The sequence below is a fragment of the Biomphalaria glabrata genome, chromosome 7 (genome assembly GCF_947242115.1).
Source record: "Biomphalaria glabrata chromosome 7, xgBioGlab47.1, whole genome shotgun sequence".
Classification (NCBI taxonomy): Eukaryota; Metazoa; Mollusca; class Gastropoda; family Planorbidae; genus Biomphalaria; species Biomphalaria glabrata.
The window spans coordinates 42133888-42141113 of NC_074717.1; the positions used below are offsets into that span (position 1 = coordinate 42133888).

At 33.1% G+C, this 7226-nt stretch overlaps 1 long non-coding RNA gene across 1 annotated transcript; it reads left to right on the forward strand.

Annotated features, from left to right (window-relative positions):
- Positions 1–574: 574 nt before the first annotated feature.
- LOC129927184 (uncharacterized) lies at positions 575–7011 on the forward strand. The gene is made up of 2 exons (XR_008778780.1): positions 575–849; positions 6545–7011. It is a non-coding gene; the product is annotated as an uncharacterized LOC129927184 (long non-coding RNA).
- Positions 7012–7226: the final 215 nt, after the last annotated feature.

Consider the following 7226-nt stretch of genomic DNA (forward strand, 5'->3'; position numbering starts at 1 on the left):
CACGATTGACGTCTTCTTCCGCCCTGCGGGAGGTTAGGGTAAGAACGTAGAAATAGTTATTTCCTTCTTCGTTTCTGTAAACATGGTCCAAGCCGCTAAGGTCAAGCGTGGGGGTATCTGTAGTAACGGATACGACTGCTTTGAAGTGATAGCGATGTTGGCCTTGAAACAAATATAAATTAAGTGTGACCTACTGACGCAGACGCAAAAGTCGCATGACATTTGTTTTCCTTCATCTTCCGGAAGAGCTAATCAATGACGGATCACGTGGAGAGTCACGCTGACCAGGTTAGAGCGTAATGACGTAATCAGTCATGACGCATCAAATCTCGAGCGCGCGACATAGATAAGGTGTCCTTGTTCGTCTTCAAATATTTAAACTAGATACCCTTGTAAAAACTTTACTAATGTCCTTGACATGTAGATATCTTCGTCACACCACAGACTTGAGATATGATTGCGCAAAAAAAACAACAACAACAAAACAACGCTGAATATGTCAAGGGAAGTAATTCAAAAATATATTGGTTGCTCTGCATTTTATCAATTTAGCTCCCTTGACTGATCACTGATCAGGTGATTAAATTGTAGGTATTTGGTGAGGCTATCAGATGTCAGGGATAGTTGGTTTTTTTTTTTTCAGCGCCCGAAGCCCCGCCGTCATAATGCAATGCCGTTGACCATGGAAACGTACTTTGGAAAGACCTCGTCGCTTATTGAGCGCCCTTTTACGTACCGGCATGCTCAATCCAGTGAAATATCTATTACTAGTGAATTATTACTTATACATGGAAATATTTCTATTTTATTTTATTCCTATTCACTTCTATACAGACACACTCCACTCAAGTAAGTTTACTATTCTTTTTTTTTTTTTAGTTCATCGTATGATTTTTATTTTTTTTTGTTTCCTTATTTATATTTAAATTTTTTTCTTTTTATATATTTGACCTTTTTCTTTTCGTCCAAATCAACCGGGAATGGCAAAAGATGTCAGCGTCAACTGGGACTGTGCAGCCACGTGTCATACTGTAGGTCTACTCTTTACTAATCTTCGGACTCAAAAGAAGTTCCTTATTATTATTTCTTTTTTTTTATTATTTAAACTACTTCTTTCTTTTTATTATTGTTGATATTAGTTTTCATTTTTTAATGTTAATTCTTTTGTTATATTTTTTAAAATATGATTTCACATTTTTTTCTTCCTGTTAGTTCTTTATAATCATAAACGTATATATAATTTCATGTTTGTATCTTTACAAAAATCCATTATTTCATTATTTGGTTTCCTGCTTTGTTTGTTTATATTTAGTTCTTTTTTTAGCGGCCCCCGTAAGGGGAAAAAGCCGCTATTAGGTTTGTGCAAAATGTCCGTCTGTCCGTCTGTCCGTCTGTCCGTCTGTCACACTCAGATCTCGAAAACTAGAAGAGATATGAAAAATATTATTTCATCATTAAATCCGGCTTGAAAAGTTTAGGTGCAACGGCTACTTTTGGTTTTCTAAAAGCAAACCGTTTAATTTATAAAATTAATTATGCAAGCGATTTTTTCATAAAAATACACCAATTCTAAAACAATTACGTAAATGTAAGGGAGGCAATGTTACAATATGCTAACAAAGATGGACAATTTTTGTGTATTTTTAGTATCACTAAGTCAAATATATTTTTAAAATGTACAGGAAATGTTTACAACAAATACAAATAATAGTTAAAGACGTTTTTTCTGGTCAACTAGCTGCTAAAATTAAAAGAAAACATTTCTGTTTGTTTATAAAGGCTAATAATGCACTTTGTATGTAAATATCACGCACATTTTTTTAAATGGACTTTTTATGCAGCGATTTTCGTGCAGTAGCGTAACGTCGCAACATGATCAGGTGCTAAACCAATTCCTTAAACTTTTTTTAAAAATCAGATTTTATTTATTTTTTGTTTAGTGCCCCCATCCGAATAAAAGAAGCTTATTTTTGTGCTTTTTGTCTGTTGGTCGGTCTGTCCGTCACGATTAGATTTAAAAAACTAGAACTCTAAAAGCTATTGAAAATCTGATTTACCCTTTAATGTTCCTCCCATAACATCTCAATAGTTTTAAGTATCTAAAATTGATTGTTCCGGATTTTTTTGTGCAAAACTAATCAACGCCAACAAATGTTTGTTTGCTCTTCTAACTTATATTACATTCAATTTCCATGCTTAAACGTTGCAAAAACACATTATCAATAATATGTTGTTCCGTTTTTTATGTAAATAGCATATTAATGCTAAATCATAATCTCTATACTGACTTATATTTCATTAAGTGTAAAAATGTTCCGGATATTGTTTTATAAAACATGAATTATGCCTAATGATTGTTTGAAATCGCATAAGGCTTTTAAAAAAAGTAATTTACTAGAATTGATTACTGAAAATTACTTATTTAGACATTTAATTTTCTTGTAAAACATAACATAGAAGTTTTGTAATCGATAAAGAAAGTTCCGGATTTTGTTTCTTACAAATCGTCGCCAGAAATTTCCGAATTTATTTAAAAATCTACTAACGCCAAATAATTGTTTGAACTCCCTCTTCTAATTAATAAACAAATAATCTTCTCATTTACGAAATAATGTTTTTACGGATTTTTATGAAAAATATTTTAACTCACTACTCTCTTACAGTACATTTAACTTTCTACCTAAAACATTAAAAAATCTAATTATCGTTAATATTATGTTCCGATTTTTAAGGAAAACAGAATCCAAACACCAAAGTAAGGTATGAAAATCTCTCCACGTGGCTGTAGTACATCTAATTTTTATACGAGACCATCCAAAAAATTTAATTAACGGTATTACATTTATCTGAAATTCTCTTTTTCTTTTACTATTTATACAAACATCCGGAACAATCTATTATATAAACTTTTCAATTGTGTTGATACCTAAAAATTATTGCGATGTTTTGAAACGTAAAATAAAGGTTAATCAATTTTTCATAACTTTTAGTTGTTTTTTTTTATATCAAGATAACGGACAGACCGACTGACAGACAAAACGCAAAAAACAATGTGGCTTTGATCCTTTTTAAATAATATCTATTAGAACTCAGTGCACCAATGTCTATGAACCCTCGTTAAATATCTCGTGTAAATAAAGACATTTTTTTTTATGGTACCGGTACTAGCCTATTGTGAGGTAATGGAATTTTTTTTCTTTGACGTCATATGAATGGACTCTTTAAATGTAATGTTAAAAGAACGCACTCGGTGCACCAATGTCTATTAACCCTCGAAAAAATTGCTTGTATTAATGAAAACATATTTTAGTCTAACTAAGCCGTGTGACGTAGTGTTTTTTTTTCCTTTGACGTCACATGGAATGAATTCTTTAAATGAAATGCTAAAAGAACGCACTCGGTGCACCAATGTCTATGAACACTCGAGAAATGGCTCGTGTTGATAAAGGTGATTTTTAGTCTAGCTAGGCCTTGTGACGTAGTGTTTTTTTTTCCTTTGACGTCATATGGAATGAATTCTTTAAATGAAATGCTAAAAGAACGCACTCGGTGCACCAATGTCTATGAATACTCGATAAAAGGCTCGTAATGATGAAGGCGATTTTTATTCTAGCTAGGCCGTGTGACGTAGTGTTTTTTTTCCTTTGACGTCATATGGAATGAATTCTTTAAATGAAATGCTTAAAGAACGCACTCGGTGCACCAAAGTCTATGAACACTCGATAAATGGCTCTTATAGATGAAGGCGATTTTTAGTCTAGCTAGGCCGTGTGACGTAGTGTTTTTTTTTTCCCTCTGACGTTATATGGAATTAATTCTTCAAATGAAATGAAAAAAGAACTCGGTATAGTAATGTTTATTAAGCCTCGTTATGTAACTCGCGTTTTAAAAAGGAATATCTTGATTTAGATCTAATCTAGATTTTTTAAACTAGATCTAGATTTTTATTACAGTATATCTAGATCTGGATTTATATTCTAATTAAAATTATTTTAGAGTCTAGATCTAGAATTTCTAGACTAGATTAAGATGTAGAATTTCAATTTCTAAACTTAAAGTGTAAAAAAAAAGTGTAGATTTTCATTTCCAAACGTTTTGATCAATATTGTAATGTTTTAATATACTAAAACTAATCTACTATTTTTTTATTAAATTTAAATTTAAATTTACGGCAAATGAATCTTTGAAACATTATTACTTTTGACCATCGGATGGCTGCCTGGTCGTGCGGTTTGCGCGCTGGACTGTCGTTCAGATTTATGGATGGCCCAGGGTTCAAACCCTGCCCGCTCCCATCCCCCGTCGTCCTGCGGGAGGTTTGGACTAGGAAGTAATTATCTTCAACTCTGAAGGAACATCCGAAACGTGTAAAACATTTTACATCAAAATTAAATCACCTCTTGAATATTATTTGCGAATATGCAGATCCGACAGGGATCCGACTTCGACGGGGGCCGCCTCTGAGTTTGTGTAACACAAACTCTCTTTGTAATCTTGTTATCTTTGTTTCTAGTTCTTAAAGGAATTCTAGCATAATTTGACCATCTTCATTGATACTCACTATAACTCTGAACTGATCTAAATCTAAAATTGAGTCATTTCATCATCGTTTTGTTTTGTTTTTCCTAATGTTACATTCGGATAGGAGGCGCGGTGGCTGAGCGTTTGGCTTCCGAACCGGGATCCCGGGTTCGAATCCTGGTGAAGACAGGGATTTTTAATTTCGGATCTTTAGGCGCCTCTGAGTCCACCCCGCCATATGGGTACTGGACAAAAGTTGGGGTTAAGGCGGTTTGTCGTTGTGCTGGCCTCATGACACTTTCGTTAACCGTAGGCCACAAGGTCTGAAAGGGGAACTCTACTTAATTTACTTACTTATTGTGATGAACTGTTTCCCCCCTCCCCCTCCATTTTACTAATTCAACTTCATCAGTTACCTTCACCTCTGTCCCTCAATCTGATCGCTTGGTTTGAGGTCAATTTTGTGTAGGCGATTCAGGAATGTTTTTTTTTTTTTTTTTGGTTGGGGGAGGGAACTAAATATGATCTGTCGACGGTTGCTGCCCGTAATTTTAACTTCAATTTTCATAGTCAAAAGCTGGCGCGTAATCCCTTTAGGGGATAGAACATAGTATGTATACTGCAAGAGCGAAAGAGAGAGAGAGACAAAAGATATATATATATATATATATATATATATATATATAGAGAGAGAGAGAGAGATGATTGCAGTACGAGTGAGGAATAAATCTTATTCTACAGTGAATACTTTGATTATTATTATAATATTGCTAAAATGTTGTTTAAATTCATCATTTCAAAAATTTTACAACAAAAAATATTTTATTTTTGCATTTATTTCATGAAAACTTATTTTTTTTTTTATAATATAGTACATGTGTAATTTAAACCAAAATAACTTTAATTATTCTTATCATATAAACCGGAAAAAAACCTGCACACAAAGAAACAACTTCCGGAAAAAAAAATACAGCTTTGTTTGCAATCACTATTCAGATGACCTATTTTGAAACGCTTAATTTCTTTCTTACTTTGATATGTCAATTAAGGACTGACGCTGTCAGGAATGTACCCTTCACGTCAGTTCAGAAGGCAATCCTTACACAACATTTTCCTCCCTATATATTATTCAAAAATGTTTATCTAATTAAAGACGGAGCGATGTAGGCAGGCTTGACAATAATTAGCTTTATCTAAGCTAAACCTATCTTTAGACTGACTAATATAGATATCCATAAGAGTGCTGTAACAATCCATCCTCTCCTCTTTCCTCTTTAATATTATCCTAAAACATATCATGCTAACAAACTCTAAAATGATTTACTCCTAACGTCACCTGAACTTCACCATATAGGGGTGACCGATTTCCAATCTCACGTTTGCACATCCTTTATCTCATAGGTGAAAATGCATCTTAATATATTTTTAAGTAAAGAACTCATTTATAAACTGAATATAACTACTAAATCAATTATCATGGAAATTCACCTTCAAATATCATGTAGCGTGATGATGGGCAGACGTTTTTTTAGAGTCGGGCTGAAAAGACACAGGCAAAATTCTTGCGGGTCATATTTTTTTTGTAATCTAGAAAATTACATAGCTTTAGTATTTGCTTTGCTGTTGTCAAAACTAAACTAATGGGATGCATGAAAATGCAACTATTTGAATAACGTCATATCTTCGTTCAAATTTAGATGTAATTATTCTTAAGCGTGAACTATGGTGAGTGCATCACAGCTTTTTCTAAGTATCATTACTGAAAATGTACGAAGATGCAAACATTGCATAAATTCTCTGAGCATGACACATTCATTGTGTAAAACTAAATTTCGCCACAAAATCGCCTTTCATTAAATTCATAATTACTAACATCGTCTCCTTCACCTCAGTCAGTGTATTCATCCTCATGGAATGTCACAGGCCATTTGTATCTACCTGATTGGCAAATAAAAGAAGTTATGGCTCGAAATATTTAATATAATATCATTAACAAAGTGATTTTTTTTACTTGTATTTCCAGATTTTCTTAACATTTCATTTGTTCCGCTGACAGAGGATCTAAGAAAAAATGGGACATTTGAGACCATATCGCATCTTCAAATATTTCCTATTAAGCAGACCCATGTTTCTCATGGAAGAAGAAATGTTTACTTTTCACTTTCCTAATTCTCTGGAAGTTATTTATACATATCTTCATGTAGTTAAGATTGCAAGGAATTGAAGAACTCTTGACATTGTCTCTATGTAAGCTCACTGGAACAAATACCATCTACAAACTACAAGCATTACTTAGACATTGACGACTGGGTTACATTTAGGACAGTCTTTATAAACATTTATTACCACATGAACAGTCAATTAATTTGAGGCACACTCAACGTTCAGCATAATTTTGTGCAAAATAAAAAAGTCTTAAATATCAAACAATCAATTGAACTCTAGATTCTAGATGTATGCGCATGTTTCTATTAAAATCATGAATTTTTACATTGTTATTATTTTATTTTTTAAAAAATATTAATACAAAGCTTGTGGCGGGCCGATAAAATTTTTCTGAGGGCCGAAGTTGGCCCGCGGGCCGTAGTTTGCCATTCACTGAACTAGATGACTTTACATGACCGTTCTGGTCATAAGTAATATCGCATTATGTTGCATTGCCTACAATTGTCTAAACGCCTTTGCTTTTAAAATGTGAATAGTTA